Source organism: Moschus berezovskii, chromosome 2, assembly GCF_049115385.1.
Source record: "Moschus berezovskii isolate FMDL1 chromosome 2, NW_MosBer_1.0, whole genome shotgun sequence".
Lineage (NCBI taxonomy): Eukaryota > Metazoa > Chordata > Mammalia > Artiodactyla > Moschidae > Moschus > Moschus berezovskii.
This window is the reverse complement of record NC_142461.1, coordinates 142,260,076-142,280,087: the sequence shown is the minus strand read 5'-3', so window position 1 is coordinate 142,280,087 and position 20,012 is coordinate 142,260,076.

The window sequence follows — 20,012 nt, the reverse complement described above, 5'->3', positions numbered from 1 at the left end:
AGGGCTCGAGAGGAAACCGGACGTTCCCCTTCCAACAACAAAGGGGACCTGACTTCCCTGAAGCAACCACAGCGAGTTCCTGAGGTCCCCGTCGCAACTCGAGAAGCACCCCCAGCTTCCCGCCGCAACTCGAGAAACACCCCAAAATTATCCCCTCCATGCGAGATGAGGAAATTGGCGATGCAGCATCTCAAGAGAAATAGCACATTCCCTCTGGAAAGGCAAAAAGGTACTTGACACCCTTTATTCAACTCAGAAAGTTCCCCCACACAGCCGTACCCTTTGGAGAGGAGAACACACTTTACGGACTCAATTCAGGAGGAGCCCCTGTGCACATTGAAGGGCTCGAGAGGAAACCGGAAGTTCCCCTTCCAACCCCAAAGGGGACCTGACTTCCCTGAAGCAACTCCAGCGAGTTCCTGAGGTCCCCGTCGCAACTCGAGAAGCACCCCAGCTTCCCGCCATACCTCGAGAAACACCACAAAATTATCCCCTCCATGCGAGATGAGGAAATTTGGCGATGCAGCATCTCAAGAGAAATACCACAATCCCTCTGGAAAGGCAAAAAGGTACTTGACACCCTTTATTCGACTCAGAAAGTTCCCTCCCACAGCCGTCCCCTTTGAGAGGAGAACACACTTTACGGACTCAATTCGAGAGGAGCCCCTGTGCACATTGAAGGGCTCGAGAGGAAACCGGAAGTTCCCCTTCCAACACCAAAGGGGACCTGACTTCCCTGAAGCAACTCCAGCGAGTTCCTGAGGTCCCCGTCGCAACTCGAGAAGCACCCCCAGCTTCCGGCCGCAACTCGAGAAACAGCCCAACATTCTCCCCTCCATGCGAGATGAGGAAATTTTTCGATGCTGCATCTCACGAGAAATACCACATTCTCTCTGGGAAGGCAGAAAGGTACTTGACACCCTTGATTCGACTCAGAATGTTCCCTCACACAGCCGTCCCCTTTGGAGAGGAGAACACACTTTACGGACTCAATTCGAGAGAAGCCCCTGTGCACATTGAAGGGCTCGAGAGGAAACCGGAAGTTCCCCTTCCAACACCAAACGGGACCTGACTTCACTGAAGCAACACCAGCGAGTTCCTGAGGTCCCCGTCGCAACTCTAGAAGCACTCCCAGCTTCCCGCCGCAACTCGAGAAACACCCCAAAATTATCCCCTCCATGCGAGATGAGGAAATTTGGCGATGCATCATCTCAGGAGAAATTCCACATTACCTCAGGAAAGGCAAAAAGGTACTTGACACCCTTTATTCGAATCAGAATGTTCCCTCACACAGCCGTCCCCTTTGGAGAGGAGAACACACTTTACGGACTCAATTAGAGGTTAGCCCCTGTGCACATTGAAGGGCCCGAGAGGAAACCGGAAGTTCCCCTCCAACACCAAAGGGGACCTGACTTCCCTGAAGCAACCCTAGCGAGTTCCTGGGGTCCCCGTCGCAACTCGAGAAGCACCCCCAGCTTCCCGCTGCAAATCGAGAAACACCGCAAAATTCTCCCCTCCATGCGAGATGAGGAAATTTGGCGATGCAGCATCTCACGAGAAATACCACATTCCCTCTGGAAAGGCAAAAAGGTACTTGACACCATTTATTCGACTCAGAAAGTTCCCTCACACAGCCGTCCCCTTTGGAGAGGAGAACACACTTTACGGACTCAATTCGAGAGGAGCCCCTGTGCACGTTGAAGGGCTCGAGAGGAAACCGGAAGTTCCCCTTCCAACACGAAAGGAGACCTGACTTCCCTGAAGCAACCGCAGCGAGTACCTGAGGTCCCCGTCGCAACTCGAGAAGCACCCCCAGCTTCCCGCCGCAACTGGAGGAACACCGCAACATTCTCCCCTCCATGCGAGATGAGGAAATTTGGCGATGCAGCATCTCACGAGAAATACCACATTCCCTCTGGAAAGGCAAAAAGGTACTTGACACCATTTATTCGACTCAGAAATTTCCCTCACACAGCCGTCCCCTTTGGAGAGGAGAACACACTTTACGGACTCAATTAGAGGTTAGCCCCTGTGCACATTGAAGGGCCCGAGAGGAAACACGAAGTTCCCCTTCCAACACCAATGGGGACCTGACTTCCCTGAAGCAACCCCAGCGAGTTCTGAAGGTCCCCGTCGCAGCTCGAGAAGAACCACCAGCTTCACGCCGCAACTCGAGAAACACCCCAAAATTCTCCCCTCCATGCGAGATGTGAAAATTTGGCGATGCAGCATCTCACGAGAAATACCACATTCCCTCTGGAAAGGCAAAAAGGTAATTGACCCCTTTATTCGACTCAGAAATTTCCCTCACACAGCCGTCCCCTTTGGAGAGGAGAACACCCTTTGCGGACTCAATTCGAGACGAGACCCTGTACCCATTGAAGGGCTCGAGAGGAAACCGGAAGTTCACCTTCCAACACCAAAGGGGACCTGACTTCCCTGAAGCAAACCCAGCGGGTTCCTGAGGTCCCCGTCGCAACTCGAGAAGCACCCCCAGCTTTCCGCCGCAACTCGTGAAACACCCCAAAATTATCTTCTCCATGCGAGATGAGGAAATTTGGCGATGCAGCATCTCACGAGAAATTCCACATTCCCTCTGGAAAGGCAAAATGGTACTTGACACCCTTTATTCGACTCAGAAAGTTCCCTCACACAGCCGTCCCCTTTGGAGAGGAGAACACACTTTACGGACTCAAATTGAGAGGAGCCCCTGTGCACATTGAAGGGCTCCAGAGGAAACTGGAAGTTCCCCTTAAAACACCAAAGGGGACCTGACTTCCCTGAGGCAACCCCAGCGAGTTCCTGAGGTCCCCGTCGCAACTCGAGAAGCACCCCCAGCTTCCCGCCGCAACTCGAGAAACACCCCACAATTATCCCCTCCATGCGAGATGAGGAAATTTGGCGATGTAGCATCTCAAGAGATATACCACATTCTCTCTGGAAAGGCAAAAAGGTACTTGACACCCTTTATTCGACTCAGAAAGTTCCCTCACGCAGCCGTCCCCTTTGGAGAGGAGAACACATTTTATGGACTCAAATCCAGAGGAGCCCCTGTGCACATTGAAGGGCTCGAGAGGAAACCGGAAGTTCCCCTTCCAACACCAAAGGGGACCTGACTTCCCTGAAGCAACCCCAGCGAGTTCCTGAGGTTGCAGTCGCAACTCGAGAAGCACCCCCAGGTTCCCGCCGCAACTCGAGAAACAGCCCAAAATTCTCCCCTCCTTGCGAGATGAGGAAATTTCGCGATGCAGCATCTCACGAGAAATACCACATTTCCTCTGGAAAGGCAAAAAGGTAATTGACACCCTTTATTCGACTCAGAAAGTTCCCTCACACAGCCGTCCCCTTTAGAGAAGAGAAAACACGTTACGGACTCAATTCGAGAGGAGCCCGTGTGCACATTGAAGGGCTCGAGAGGAAACCGGAAGTTCCCCTTCCAACACCAAAGGGGACCTGACTTCCCTGAAGCAACCCCAGCAGGTTCCGTAGGTCTCCGTCGCAACTCGAGAAGCACCCCCAGTTTTCCGCCGCAACTCGAGAAAAACCCGAAAATTATCCCCTCCATGAGAGATGCGGAAATTTGGCGTTGCAGCATCACACGAGAAATGTCACATTCCCTCTGGAAAGGCAAAATGGTACTTGACACCCTTTATTCGACTCAGAAAGTTCCCTCAAACAGCCGTCCCCTTTGGAGAGGAGAACACACTTTACGGACTCAATTCGAGAGGAGACACTGTGCACATTGAAGGGCTCGATAGGAACCCGGAAGTTCCCCTTCCAACACCAAAGGGGACCTGACTTCCCTGAAGCAACCCCAGCGAGTTCCTGAGGTCCCCGTCGCAACTCGAGAAGCACCCCCAGCTTCCAGCCGCAACTCGAGAAACACCCCAAAATTATCTCCTCCATGCGAGATGAGGAAATTTGGCGATGCAGCATCTCACGAGAAATACCACATTCCCTCTGGAAAGGCAAAAAGGTACTTGACACCCTTTATTCGACTCAGAAAGTTCCCTCACGAAGCCGTCCCCTTTGGAGAGGAGAACACACTTTATGGACTCAATTCCAGAGGAGCCCCTGTGCACATTGAAGGGCTCTAGAGGAAACCGGAAGTTCCCCTTCCAACACCAAAGGGGACCTGACTTCCCTGAAGCAACCCCAGTGAGTTCCTGAGGTCCCCGTCGCAACTCGAAAAGCACCCCCAGCTTCCCACCGCAACTGGAAAAACAGACCAAAATTCTCCCCTCCATGCGAGATGAGGAAATTTGGCGATGCAACATCTCCCGAGAAATACCACATTTCCTCTGGAAAGGCAAAAAGATACTTGACACCCTTTATTCGACTCAGAAAGTTCCCTCACACAGCCGTCCCATTTGGAGAGGAGAACACACTTTACGGACTCAATTCGAGAGGAGCCCCTGTGCACATTGAAGGGCTCGAGAGGAAACCGGAAGTTCCCCTTCCAACATCAAAGGGGACCTGACTTCCCTGAAGCAACCCCAGCGGGTTCCTGAGGTCCCAGTCGCAAATCGAGAAGCAACCCCAGCTTCCCGCCGCAACACGAGAAACAGCCAAAAATTATCCCCTCCATGCGAGATGAGGAAATTTTGCAATGCAGCATCTCAAGAGAAATACCACATTGCCTCTGGAAAGGCAAAAAGGTACTTGACACCCTTTATTTGACTCAGAAAGTTCCCTCACACAGTCGTCCCCTTTGGAGAGGAGAACACACTTTACGGACTCAATTCGAGGGGAGCCCCTGTGCCCATTGAAGGGCTCGAGAGGAACCCGGAAGTTCCCCTTCCAACACCAAAGGGGACCTGACTTCCCTGAAGCAACCCCAGCGAGTTCCTGAGGTCCCCGTCGCAACTCGAGAAGCACCCCCATCTTCCCGCCGCAACTCAAGAAACACCCCAAAATTAACCCCTCCATGCGAGATGAGGCAATTTGACGATGCAGCATCTCACGAGAAATACCATATTCCCTCTGGAAAAGCAAAAAGGTACTTGACACCATTTATTCGACTCAGAAAGTTCCCTCACACAGCCGTCCCCTTTAGAGAGGAGAAAACACGTTACGGACTAAATTCGAGAGGAGCCCCTGTGCACATTGAAGGGCTCGAGAGGAAACCGGAAGTTCCCCTTCCAACACCAAAGGGGACCTGACTTACCTGAAGCAACCCCAGCGGGTTCCTTAGGTCCCAGTCGCAACTCGAGAAGCACCCCCAGCTTTCCGCCGCAACTCGAGAAACACCCCAAAATTATCCCCTCAATGCGAGATGAGGAAATTTGGCGATGCAGCATCTCACGAGAAATTCCATATTCCCTCTGGAAACTCAAAATGGTACTTGACACCCTTTATTCCACTCAGAAATTTCCCTCACACAGCCGTCCCCTTCGGAGAGGAGAACACACTTTACGGACTCAATTCCAGAGGAGTCCCGGTGCACATTGAAGGGCACGAGAGGAAACCGGAAGTTCACCTTCCAAAAGCAAAGGGGACCTGATTTCCCTGAAACAACCCAAGCGAGTTCCTGAGGTCCCCGTCGCAACTCGAGAAGCACCCCCAGCTTCCCGCCGCAACTCGAGAAACAGCCCAAAATTCTCCCCTCCATGCGAGATGAGGAAATTTGGCGATGCAGCATCTCACGAGAAATTCCACATTGCCTCTGGAAAGGCAAAATGGTACTTGACACCCTTTATTCAACTCAGAAAGTTCCCTCACACAGCCGTCCCCTTTGGAGAGGAGAACACACTTTATGGACTCAATTCGAGAGGAGCCCCTGTGCACTTCGAAGGGCTCGAGTTGAAACCGGCAATTCCCCTCCCATCACCAAAGGGGACCTGATTTCCCTAAAACAACCCCAGCGAGTTCCTGAGGTCCCGTCGCAAATCGAGAAGCAACCCCAGCTTCCCGCCGCAACAGGAGAAACAGCCAAAAATTATCCCCTCCATGCGAGATGAGGAAATTTTGCGATGCAGCATCTCAAGAGAAATACAACATTGCCTCTGGAAAGACAAAAAGGTACTTGACACCCTGTATTCGACCCAGAAAGTTCCCTCACACAGTCGTCCCCTTTGGAGAGGAGAACACACTTTACGGACTCAATTCGAGGGGAGCCCCTGTGCCCATTGAAGGGCTCGAGAGGAACCCGGAAGTTCCCCTTCCAACACCAAAGGGGACGTGACTTCCCTGAAGCAACCCCAGCGAGTTCCTGAGGTCCCCGTCGCAACTCGAGAAGCACCCCCAGCTACCCGCCGCAACTCAAGAAACACCCCAAAATTAACCCCTCCATGCGAGATGAGGCAATTTGGCGATGCAGCATCTCACGAGAAATACCACATTCCCTCTGGAAAGGCAAAAAGGTACTTGACACCCTTTATTCGACTCAGAAAGTTCCCTCACGAAGCCGTCCCCTTTGGAGAGGAGAACACACTTTATGGACTCAATTCGAGAAGAGCCCCTGTGCACATTGAAGGGCTCTAGAGGAAACCGGAAGTTCCCCTTCCAACACCAAAGGGGACCTGACTTCCCTGAAGCAACCCCAGCGAGTTCCTGAGGTCCCCGTCGCAACTCGAGAAGCACCCCCAGCTACCCGCCGCAACTCAAGAAACACCCCAAAATTAACCCCTCCATGCGAGATGAGGCAATTTGGCGATGCAGCATCTCACGAGAAATACCACATTCCCTCTGGAAAGGCAAAAAGGTACTTGACACCCTTTATTCGACTCAGAAAGTTCCCTCACGAAGCCGTCCCCTTTGGAGAGGAGAACACACTTTATGGACTCAATTCGAGAAGAGCCCCTGTGCACATTGAAGGGCTCTAGAGGAAACCGGAAGTTCCCCTTCCAACACCAAAGGGGACCTGACTTCCCTGAAGCAACCCCAGTGAGTTCCTGAGGTCCCCGTCGCAACTCGAAAAGCACCCCCAGCTTCCCGCCGCAACTCGAAAAACAGCCCAAAATTCTCCCCTCCATGCGAGATGAGGAAATTTAGCGATGCAACGTCTCACGAGAAATACCACATTTCCTGTGGAAAGGCAAAAAGATACTTGACACCCTTTATTCGACTCAGAAAGTTCCCTCACACAGCCGTCCCCTTTGGAGAGGAGAACACACTTTACGGACTCAATTCGAGAGGAGCCCCTGTGCACATTGAAAGGCTCGAGAGGAAACCGGAAGTTCCCCTTCCAACACCAAAGGGGAACTGACTTCCCTGAAGCAACCCCAGCGGGTTCCTGAGGTCCCAGTCGCAACTCGAGAAGCACCCCCAGCTTTCCGCCGCAACTCGAGAAACACCCCAAAATTATCCCCTCAATGCGAGATGAGGAAATTTGGCGATGCAGCATCTCACGAGAAATTCCATATTCCCTCTGGAAAGTCAAAATGGTACTTGACACCCTTTATTCGACTCAGAAATTTCCCTCACACAGCCGTCCCCTTCGGAGAGGAGAACACACTTTACGGACTCAATTCCAGAGGAGTCCCGGTGCACATTGAAGGGCTCGAGAGGAAACCGGAAGTTCACCTTCCAAAAGCAAAGGGGACCTGATTTCCCTGAAACAGCCCCAGCGAGTTCCTGAGGTCCCCGTCGCAACTCGAGAAGCACCCCCAGCTTCCCGCCGCAACTCGAGAAACAGCCCAAAATTCTCCCCTCCATGCGAGATGAGGAAATTTGGCGATGCAGCATCTCACGAGAAATTCCACATTGACTCTGGAAAGGCAAAATGGTACTTGACACCCTTTATTCGACCCAGAAAGTTCCCTCACACAGTCGTCCCCTTTGGAGAGGAGAACACACTTTACGGACTCAATTCGAGGGGAACCCCTGTGCCCATTGAAGGGCTCGAGAGGAACCCGGAAGTTCCCCTTCCAACACCAAAGGGGACCTGACTTCCCTGAAGCAACCCCAGCGAGTTCCTGAGGTCCCCGTCGCAACTCGAGAAGCACCCCCAGCTACCCGCCGCAACTCAAGAAACACCCCAAAATTAACCCCTCCATGCGAGATGAGGCAATTTGGCGATGCAGCATCTCACGAGAAATATCATATTCCCTCTGGAAAAGCAAAAAGGTACTTGACACCATTTATTTGACTCAGAAAGTTCCCTCACACAGCCGTCCCCTTTCGAGAGGAGTACACACTTTACGGACTCAATTCGAGAGGAGCCCCTGTGCACATTGAAGGGCTCGAGAGGAAACCTGAAGTTCCCCTTTCAACACAAAGGGGACCTGACTTCCCTTAAGCAACCCCAGCGAGTTCCTGAGGTCCCCGTCGCAACTCGAGAAGCACCCCCAGCTTTCCGCCGCAACTCGAGAATACCCCAAAATTCTCCCCTCCACGCGAGATGAGGAAATTTGGCGATGAAGCATCTCACGAGAAATACCACATTCCCTCTTGAAAGGCAAAAAGGTACTTGACACCCTTTATTCGGCTCATAAAATTCCCTTACACACCGTCCCCTTTGGAGAGGAGAACACACTTCACTGACTGAATTCGAGAGGAGCCCCTGTGCACATCGAAGGGGTCGAGAGGAAACCGGAAGTTCCCCTTCCATCACCAAAGGGGACCTGACTTCCCTGAAGCAACCCCAGCGAGTTCCTGAGGTCCCCGTCGCAACTCGAGAAGCACCCCCAGCTTCCCGCCGCAACTCGAGAAACACCCCAACATTTTCTCCTCCATGCGATATGAGGAAATTTGGCGATGCAGCATCTCAAGAGAAATACCACATTCCCTCTGGAAAGGCAAAAAGGTACTTGACACCCTTTATTCGACTCAGAAAGTTCCCTCACACAGCCGTCCCCTTTGGAGAGGAGAACACACTTTACGGACTGAATTCGAGAGGAGACACTGTGCACATTGAAGGGCTCGAGAGGAAACCGGAAGTTCCCCTTCCAACACCAAAGGGGACCTGACTTCCCTGAAGCAACTCCAGCGAGTTTCTGAGGTCCACGTCGCAACTCGAGAAGCACCCCCAGCTTCCCGCCGCAACTCGAGAAACACCTCAAAATTATCCCCTCCATGCGAGATGAGGAAATTTGGCGATGAAGCATCTCAAGAGAAATACCACATTCCCTCTGGAAAGGCAAAAAGGTACTTGACACCCTTTATTCGACTCAGAAAGTTCCCTCACACAGCCGTCCCCTTTGGAGAGGAGAACACACTTTGCAGACTCAATTCGAGAGGAGCCCCTGTGCACACTGAAGGGCTTGAGAGGAAACCGGAAGTTCCCCTTCCAACACCAAAGGGGACCTGACTTCCCTGAATCAACCCCAGCGAGTTCCTGAGGTCGCAGTCGCAAGTCAAGAACCACACCCAGCTTCCCGCCACAACTTGAGAAACACCCCAAAATTATCGCCTCCATACGAGATGAGGAAATTTGGCGATGCAGCATCTCAAGAGAAATAATACATTCCCTCTGGAAAGGCAAAAAGGTACTTAACACCCTTTATTCGACTCAGAAAGTTCCCTCACACAGCCGTCCCTTTTGGAGAAGAGAACACACTTCACGGACTCAATTCGAGAGGAGCCCCTGTGCACATTCAAGGGCTCGAGAGGAAACCGGAAGTTCCCCTTCCAACACCAAAGGGGACCTGACTTCCCTGAAGCAACCCCAGCGAGTTCCTCAGGTCCCCGTCGAAACTCGAAAAGCTCCCCCAGCTCCCGCCGGAACTCGAGAAACAGCCCAAAATTCTCCCCTCCATGCGAGATGAGCAAATTTGGCGATGCAGCATCTCAAGAGAAATACCAATTTCCCTTTGGAAAGGCAAAAAGGTACTTGACACCCTCTATTCGACACAGAAAGTTCCCTCACACAGCTGTCCCCTTTGGAGAGGAAAACACACTTTCCGGACTCAATTCGAGAGGAGCCCCTGAGCACATGGAAGGGCTCGAGAGGAAACCGGAAGTTCCCCTTCCAACACCAAAGGCGACCTGAATTCCCTGAAGCAACCCCCGCGAGTTCCTGAGGTCCCCGTCGCAACTCGAGAAGCACCACCAGCTCCCCGCCGCAACTCGAGAAAAACCCCAAAATTATCCCCTCCATGCGAGATGAGGAAATTTGGCGATGCAGCATCTCTCGAGAAATACCACATTCCCTCTGGAAAGGCAAAAATGTACATGACACCCTTTATTCGACTCAGAAAGTTCACTCACACAGAAGTCCGCTTTGAAGAGGAGAACACACATTACGGACTCAATTCGAGAGGAGCCCCTGTGCACATTGAAGGGCTTGAGAGGAAACTGGAAGTTCCCCTTCCAACACAAAAATGGACCTGACTTCCCTGCAGCAAACCCAGCAAGTTCCTGAGGTCCCCGTCGCAACTCGAGAAGCACCCCCAGCTTCCCGCCGCAACTCGAGAAACACCCCAAAATTATCCCCTCCATGCGAGATGAGGAAACTTGGCGATGCAGCATCTCAAGGGAAATACCACATTCCCTCTGGAAAGGCAAAAAGGTACTTGACACCCTTTATTCGACTCAGAAAGTTCCCTCACACAGCCGTCCACTCTGGAGAGGAGAACACACTTTACGGACTCAATTCGAGAGGAGCCCCAGTGCACATTGAAGGGCTCGAGAGGAAATCGGAAGTACCCCTTTCAACACCAAAGGGGACCTGACTTCCCTGAAGCAACCCCAGCGAGTTCCTGAGGTCCCCGTCGCAACTCGAGAAGCACACCCAGCTTCCCGCCGCAACTGGAGAAACACCACAAAATTATCCACTCCATGCGAGATGAGCAAATTTGGCGATGCAGCATCTCAAGAGAAATACCACATTCCCTCTGGAAAGGCTAAAAGGTACTTGACACCCTATATTCGACTCAGAAAGTTCCCTCACACAGCCGTCCCCTTTGGAGAGGAGAACACACTTTATGGACTCAATTTCAGAGGAGACCCTGTGCACATTGAAAGGCTTTTGAGGAAACCGGAAGTTCCCCTTCCAACACCAAAGGGGACCTGACTTCCCTGAAGCAACCCCAGCGAGTTCCTGAGGTCCCCGTCGCAACTCGAGAAGCACCCCCAGCTTCCCGCCGCAACTCGAGAAACACCCCAAAATTATCCCCTCCATGCGAGATGAGGAAATTTGGCGATGCAGCATCTCAAGAGAAATAGCACATTCCCTCTGGAAAGACAAAAAGGTACTTGACACCCTTTATTTGACTCAGAAAGTTCCCTCACACAGCCGTCCCCTTTGGAGAGGAGAACACACTTTACGGACTCAATTCGAGAGGAGCCCCTTTGCACATTGAAGGGCTCGAGAGGAATCCGGAAGTTCCCCTTCCAAAACACCAAAGGGGACCTGACTTCCCTGAAGCAACCCCAGCGAGTTCCTGAGGTCCCCGTTGCAACTCCAGTATAACCCCCAGCTTCCCGCCGCAACTCGAGAAACAGCCCAATATTCTCCCCTCCATAGGAGATGAGGAAATTTGGTGATGCAGCATCTCACGAGAAATACCACATTCCCTCTGGAAAGGCATAAAGGTACTTGACACCGTTTATTCGACTCAGAAAGTTCCCTCAAACAGCCGTCCCCTTTGGAGAGGAGAACACATTTACGGACTCAATTCGAGAGGAGCCCCTGTGCACATTGAAGGGCTCGAGAGGAAACCGGAAGTTCCCCTTCCAACACCAAAGGGGACCTGACTTCCCTGAAGCAACCCCAGCTAGTTCCTGAGGTCCCCGTCGCAACTCGAGAAGCACCCCCAGCTTCCCGCCGCAACTCGAGAAACACCCCAAAATTATCCCCTCCATGCGAGATGAGGAAATTTGGCGATGCAGCATCTCAAGGGAAATACCACATTCCCTCTGGAAAGGCAAAAAGGTACTTGACACCCTTTATTCGACTCAGAAAGTTCCCTCACACAGCCGTCCCCTTTGGAGAGGAGAACACACTTTACGGACTCAATTCGAGAGGAGCCCCTGTGCACATTGAAGGGCTCGAGAGGAAACCGGAAGTTCCCCTTCCAACACCAAAGGGGATCTGACTTCCCTGAAGCAACCCCAGCGAGTTCCTGAGGTCCCCGTCGCAACTCGAGTAGCACCCCCAGCTTCCCGCCGCAACTCGAGAAAAACCGCAAAATTATCCCCTCCATGCGAGATGAGGAAATTTGGAGATGCAGCATCTCAAGAGAAATAGCACATTCCTTCTGGAAAGGCAAAAAGGTACTTGACACCCTTTATTTGACTCAGAAAGTTCCCTCACACAGCCGTTCCCTTTGGTGAGGGGAACACACTTTACGGACTCAATTCGAGAGGAGCCCCTGTGCACATTGAAGTGCTCGAGAGAAATCCGGAAGTTCCCCTTCCAACACCAAAGGGGACCTGACTTCCCGGAAGCAACACCAGCGAGTTCCTGAAGTCAGCGTCGCAACTCGAGAAGCACCCCCAGCTTCCCGCCGCAACTCGATAAACACTCCAAAATTATCCCCTCCATGCGAGATGAGGAAATTTGGCGATGCAGCATCTCAAGAGAAATACCACATTCCCTCCGGAAAGGCAAAAAGGTACTTGACACCCTTTAGTCGACTCAGAAAGTTCCCTCACACAGCCGTCCCCTTTGGAGAGGAGAACACACATTACGGACTCAATTCGAGAGGAGCCCCTGTGCACATTGAAGGTCTCGAGAGGAAACCGGAAGTTCCCCATCAAACAAAAAAAGGGACCTGACTTCCCTGAAGCAACCCCAGCGAGTTCCTGAGGTCCCCGTCGCAACTCGAGAAGCACCCCCAGCTTCCCGCCGCAACTCGAGAAACACCCCAAAATTATCCCCTCCATGCGAGATGAGGAAATTTGGCGATGCAGCATCTCAAGAGAAATTCCACATTCCCTCTGGAAAGGCAAAAAGTTACTTGACACCCTTTATTCGACTCAGAAAATTCCCTCACACAGCCGTCCCCTTTGGAGAGGAGAACACAATTCACGGACTCAATTCGACAGGAGCCCCTGTGCCCACTGAAGGGCTCGAGAGGAAAACGGAAGTTCCCCTTCCAACACCAAAGGGGACCTGACTTTCCAGAAGCAAACCCAGCGAGTTCCTGAGGTACCCATAGCAATTCGAGAAGCACACCCGGCTTCCCGCCGCAACTCGATAAACAGCCCAAAATTCTCCCCTCCATGCGAGATGAGGATATTTGGCGATGCAGCATCTCACGAGAAATACCACTTTCCCTCTGAAAGGCAAAAACGTACTTGACACTCTTTATTCGTCTCAGAAAGTTCCCTCACACAGCCGTCCCCTTTGGAGAGGAGAACACATTTTACGGACTCAATTCGAGAGGAGCCCCTGTGCACATTGAAGGGCTCGAGAGGAAATCGGAAGTTCCCCTTCCAATACCAAAGGGGACCTGACTTTCCAGAAGCAACCCCAGCGAGTTCCTGAGGTACCCATAGCAACTCGAGAAGCACCCCCGGCTTCCCGTCGCAACTCGAGAAAGAGCCCAAAATTCTCCCCTCCATGCGAGATGAGGAAATTTGGCGATGCAGCATCTCAAGAGAAATACCACTTTCCCTCTGAAAGGCAAAAACGTACTTGACACTCTTTATTCGACTCAGAAAGTTCCCTCACACAGCCGTCCCCTTTGGAGAGGAGAACACTCTTTACGGATTCAATTCCAGAGGAGCCCCTGTGCACATTGAAGGGCTCGAGAGGAAACCGGAAGTTCCCCTTCCAACACCAAAAGGGACCTGACTTCCCTGAAGCAACCCCATCGAGTTCCTGAGGTTCCCGTCGCAACTCTAGAAGCACCCCAAGCTTCCCGCCGCAACTCGAGAAAGAGCCCAAAATTCTCCCCTCCATGCGAGATTAGGAAATTTGGCGATGCAGCATCTCACGAGAAATACCACATTCCCTCTGGAAAGGCAAACGGTACTTGACACCCTTTATTCGACTGAGAAAGTTCCCTCACAGGCGTCCCCTTTGCAGAGGAGAACACACTTTACGGACTCAATTTGAGAGGAGTCCCTGTGAACATTGAAGGGCTCGAGAGGAAACCGGAAGTTCCCCTTCCAACACCAAAGGCGAACTGACTTCCCTGAAACAACCCCAGGAGTTCCTGAGGTCTCCGTCGCAACTCGAGAAGCATCCCCAGCTTCCCGCCGCAACTCGAGAAACACCCCAAAATTCTCCCCTCCATGCGAGATGAGGAAATTTGGCGATGCAGCATCTCAAGAGAAATAGCACATTCCCTCTGGAAAGGCAAAAAGGTACTTGACACACTTTATTCGACTCAGAAAGTTCCCTCACACAGCCGTCCCCTTTGGAGAGGAGAACACACTTTACGGACTCAACTGGAGAGGAGCCCCTGTGCACATTGAAGGACTCGAGAGGAAACCGGAAGTTCCCGTTCCAACACCAAAGGGGACCTGACTTCCCTGAAGCAACCCCAGCGAGTTCCTGAGGTCCCCGTCGCAACTCGAGAAGCACCCCCAGCTTCCCGCCGCAACTCGAGAAACACCCCAAAATTATCCCCTCCATGCGAGATGAGGAAATTTGGCGATGCAGCATCTCACGAGAAATACCACATTCCCTCTGGAAAGGCAAAAGGTACTTGACACCCTTTATTCGACTCAGAAAGCTCCCTCACACAGCCGTCCCCGTTGGAGAGGAGAACACACTTTACGGACTCAATTCGAGAGGAGCCCCTGTGCACATTGAAGGGCTCGAGAGGAACCCGGAAGTTCCCCTTCCAACACCAAAGGGGACCTGAGTTCCCTGAAGCAACACCAGCGAGTTCCTGAGGTCCCCGTCGCAACTCGAGAAGCACCCCCTGCTTCCCGTCGCAACTCGAGAAACACCCCAAAATTATCCTCTCCATGCGAGATGAGGAAATTTGGCGATGCAGCATCTCAAGAGAAATACCACATTCCCTCTGGAAAGGCAAAAAGGTACTTGACACCCTTTATTCGACTCAGAAAGTTCCCTCACACAGCCGTCCCCTTTGGAGAGGAGAACACACTTTACGGACTCAATTCGAGAGGAGCCCCTGTGCACATTGAAGGGCTCCGGAGGAAACCGGAAGTTCCCCTTCCAACACCAAAGGGGACCTGACTTCCCTGAAGCAACCCCAGCGAGTTCCTGAGGTCCCCGTCGCATCTCGAGAAGCACCCCCAGCTTCCCGCCGCAACTCGAGAAACACCCCAAAATTATCCCCTCCATGCGAGATGAGGAAATTTCGCGATGCAGCATCTCAAGAGAAATAGCACATTCCCTCTGGAAAGGCAAAAAGGTACTTGACACTCTTTATTCGACTCAGAAAGTTCCCTCACACAGCCGTCCCCTTTGGAGAGGAGAACACACTTTACGGACTCAATTCGAGAGGAGCCCCTGTGCACATTGAAGGGCTCGAGCGGAAACCGGAAGTTCCCCTTAAAACACCAAAGGGGAACTGACTTCACTGAAGCAACCCCAGCGAGTTCCTGAGGTCCCCGTCGCAACTCGAGAAACACCCCCAGCTTCTCGCCGCAACTCGAGAAACACCCCAAAATTATCCCCTCCATGCGAGATGAGGAAATTTGGCGATGCAGCATCTCACGAGAAATACCACATTCCCTCTGGAAAGGCAAACGGTACTTGACACCCTTTATTCGACTGAGAAAGTTCCCTCACACAGCCGTCCCCTTTGCAGAGGAGAACACACTTTACGGACTCAATTTGAGAGGAGTCCCTGTGCACATTGAAGGGCTCGAGAGGAAACCGGAAGTTCCCCTTCCAACACTAAAGGCGAACTGACTTCCCTGAAACAACCCCAGGAGTTCCTGAGGTCTCCGTCGCAACTTGAGAAGCACCCCCAGCTTCCAGCCGCAACTCGAGAAACACCCCAAAATTCTCCCCTCCATGCGAGATGAGGAAATTTGGCGATGCAGCATCTCAAGAGAAATAGTACATTCCCTCTGGAAAGGCAAAAAGGTACTTGACACTCTTTATTCGACTCAGAAAGTTCCCTCACACAGCCGTCCCCTTTGGAGAGGAGAACACACTTTACGGACTCAACTCGAGAGGAGCCCCTGTGCACATTGAAGGGCTCGAGAGGAAACCGGAAGTTCCCCTTCCAACACCAAAGGGGACCTGACTTCCCTGAAGCAACCCCAGCGAGTTCCTGAGGTCCCCGTCGCAACTCGAGAAGCACCCCCAGCTTCCCGCCGCAACTCGAGAAACACCCCAAAATTATCCCCTCCATGCGAGATGAGGAAATTTGGCGATGCAGCATTTCAAGAGAAATACCACATTCCCTCTGGAAAGGCAAAAGGTACTTGACACCCTTTATTCGACTCAGAAAGTTCCCTCACACAGCCGTCCCCGTTGGAGAGGAGAACACACTTTACGGACTCAATTCGAGAGGAGCCCCTGTGCACATTGAAGGGCTCGAGAGGAACCCGGAAGTTCCCCTTCCAACACCAAAGGGGACCTGAGTTCCCTGAAGCAACACCAGCGAGTTCCTGAGGTCCCCGTCGCAACTCGAGAAGCACCCCCTGCTTCCCGTCGCAACTCGAGAAACACCCCAAAATTATCCTCTCCATGCGAGATGAGGAAATTTGGCGATGCAGCATCTCAAGAGAAATACCACATTCCCTCTGGAAAGGCAAAAAGGTACTTGACACCCTTTATTCGACTCAGAAAGTTCCCTCACACAGCCGTCCCCTTTGGAGAGGAGAACACACTTTACGGACTCAATTCGAGAGGAGCCCCTGTGCACATTGAAGGGCTCCGGAGGAAACCGGAAGTTCCCCTTCCAACACCAAAGGGGACCTGACTTCCCTGAAGCAACCCCAGCGAGTTCCTGAGGTCCCCGTCGCATCTCGAGAAGCACCCCCAGCTTCCCGCCGCAACTCGAGAAACACCCCAAAATTATCCCCTCCATGCGAGATGAGGAAATTTCGCGATGCAGCATCTCAAGAGAAATAGCACATTCCCTCTGGAAAGGCAAAAAGGTACTTGACACTCTTTATTCGACTCAGAAAGTTCCCTCACACAGCCGTCCCCTTTGGAGAGGAGAACACACTTTACGGACTCAATTCGAGAGGAGCCCCTGTGCACATTGAAGGGCTCGAGCGGAAACCGGAAGTTCCCCTTAAAACACCAAAGGGGACCTGACTTCACTGAAGCAACCCCAGCGAGTTCCTGAGGTCCCCGTCGCAACTCGAGAAACACCCCCAGCTTCTCGCCGCAACTCGAGAAACACCCCAAAATTATCCCCTCCATGCGAGATGAGGAAATTTGGCGATGCAGCATCTCACGAGAAATACCACATTCCCTCTGGAAAGGCAAACGGTACTTGACACCCTTTATTCGACTGAGAAAGTTCCCTCACACAGCCGTCCCCTTTGCAGAGGAGAACACACTTTACGGACTCAATTTGAGAGGAGTCCCTGTGCACATTGAAGGGCTCGAGAGGAAACCGGAAGTTCCCCTTCCAACACTAAAGGCGAACTGACTTCCCTGAAACAACCCCAGGAGTTCCTGAGGTCTCCGTCGCAACTCGAGAAGCACCCCCAGCTTCCCGCCGCAACTCGAGAAACACCCCAAAATTCTCCCCTCCATGCGAGATGAGGAAATTTGGCGATGCAGCATCTCAAGAGAAATAGTACATTCCCTCTGGAAAGGCAAAAAGGTACTTGACACTCTTTATTCGACTCAGAAAGTTCCCTCACACAGCCGTCCCCTTTGGAGAGGAGAACACACTTTACGGACTCAACTCGAGAGGAGCCCCTGTGCACATTGAAGGGCTCGAGAGGAAACCGGAAGTTCCCCTTCCAACACCAAAGGGGACTTGACTTCCCTGAAGCAACCCCAGCGAGTTCCTGAGGTCCCCGTCGCAACTCGAGAAGCACCCCCAGCTTCCCGCCGCAACTCGAGAAACACCCCAAAATTATCCCCTCCATGCGAGATGAGGAAATTTGGCGATGCAGCATTTCAAGAGAAATACCACATTCCCTCTGGAAAGGCAAAAGGTACTTGACACCCTTTATTCGACTCAGAAAGTTCCCTCACACAGCCGTCCCCGTTGGAGAGGAGAACACACTTTATGGACTCAATTCGAGAGGAGCCCCTGTGCACATTGAAGGGCTCGAGAGGAAACCGGAAGTTCCCCTTCCAACACCAAAGGGGACCTGAGTTCCCTGAAGCAACCCCAGCGAGTTCCTGAGGTCCCCGTCGCAACTCGAGAAGCACCCACAGCTTCCCGCCGCAACTCGAGAAACACCCCAAAATTATCCTCTCCATGCGAGATGAGGAAATTTGGCGATGCAGCATCTCAAGAGAAATACCACATTCCCTCTGGAAAGGCAAAAAGGTACTTGACACCCTTTATTCGACTCAGAAAGTTCCCTCACACAGCCGTCCCCTTTGGAGAGGAGAACACACTTTACGGACTCAATTCGAGAGGAGCCCCTGTGCACATTGAAGGGCTCCGGAGGAAACCGGAAGTTCCCCTTCCAACACCAAAGGGGACCTGACTTCCCTGAAGCAACCCCAGCGAGTTACTGAGGTCCCCGTCGCAACTCGAGAAGCACCCCCAGCTTCCCGCCGCAACTCGAGAAACACCCCAAAATTATCCCCTCCATGCGAGATGAGGAAATTTGTCGCTGCAGCATCTCAAGAGAAATAGCACATTCCCTCTGGAAAGGCAAAAAGGTACTTGACACCCTTTATTCGACTCAGAAAGTTCCCTCACACAGCCGTCCCCTTTGGAGAGGAGAACACACTTTACGGACTCAATTCGAGAGGAGCCCCTGTGCACATTGAAGGGCTCGAGCGGAAACCGGAAGTTCCCCTTAAAACACCAAAGGGGACCTGACTTCACTGAAGCAACCCCAGCGAGTTCCTGAGGTCCCCGTCGCAAATCGAGAAACACCCCCAGCTTCCAGCCGCAACTCGAGAAACACCCCAAAATTATCCCCTCCATGCGAGATGAGGAAATTTGGCGATGCAGCATCTCAAGAGAAATACCACATTCACTCTGGAAAGGCAAAAAGGTACTTGACACACTTTATTCGACTCAGAAAGTGCCCTCACACAGCCGTCCCCTTTGGAGAGGAGAACACACTTTACGGATTCAGTTCGAGAGGAGCCCCTGTGCCCATTGAACGGCTCGAGAGGAAACCGGAATTTCCCCTTTAAACACCAAAGGGGACCTGACTTCCCTGAAGCAACCCTAGCGAGCTCCTGAGGTACCCGTCGCAACTCGAGAAGCACCCCCAGCTTCCCGCCGCAACTCGAGAAACAACACAAAATTATCCCCTCCATGCGAAATGAGGAAATTTGGCGATGCAGCATCTCAAGAGAAATACAACATTCCCTCTGGAAAGGAAAAAAGTTACTTGACACCCTTTATTCGACTCACAAAGTTCCCTCACACATCTGTTCCATTTGGAGAGGAGAACACACTATACGGACTCAAATTGAGAAGAGCCCGTGTGCGCATTGAAGGGCTCGAGAGGAAACCGGAAGTTCCCCTTCCAACACCAAAGGGGACCTGACTTCCCTGAAGCAACCCTAGCGAGCTCCTGAGGTACCCGTCGCAACTCGAGAAGCACCCCCAGCTTCCCGCCGCAACTCGAGAAACACCCCAAAATTATCGCCTCCATGCGCGATGAGGAATTTTGGCGATGCAGCATCTCAAGAGAAATACCACATTCCCTCTGGAAAGGCAAAAAGGTACTTGACACCCTTTATTCGACTCAGAAAGTTCCCTCACACAGCCGTCCCCTTTGGAGAGGAGAACACACTTTACGGACTCAATTCGAGAGGAGCCCCTGTGCACATTGAAGGGCTCGAGAGGAAACCGGAAGTTCCCCTTCCAACACCAAAGGGGACCTGACTTCCCTGAAGCAATCCCAGCGAGTTCCTGAGGTCCCCGTCGCAACTCGAGAAGCACCCCCAGCTTCCCACCGCAACTCGAGAAACACCCCAAAATTATCCCCTCCATGCGTGATGAGGAAATTTGGCGATGCAGCATCTCAAGAGAAATAGCACATTCCCTCTGGAAAGGCAAAAAGGTACTTGACACCCTTTATTCGACTCG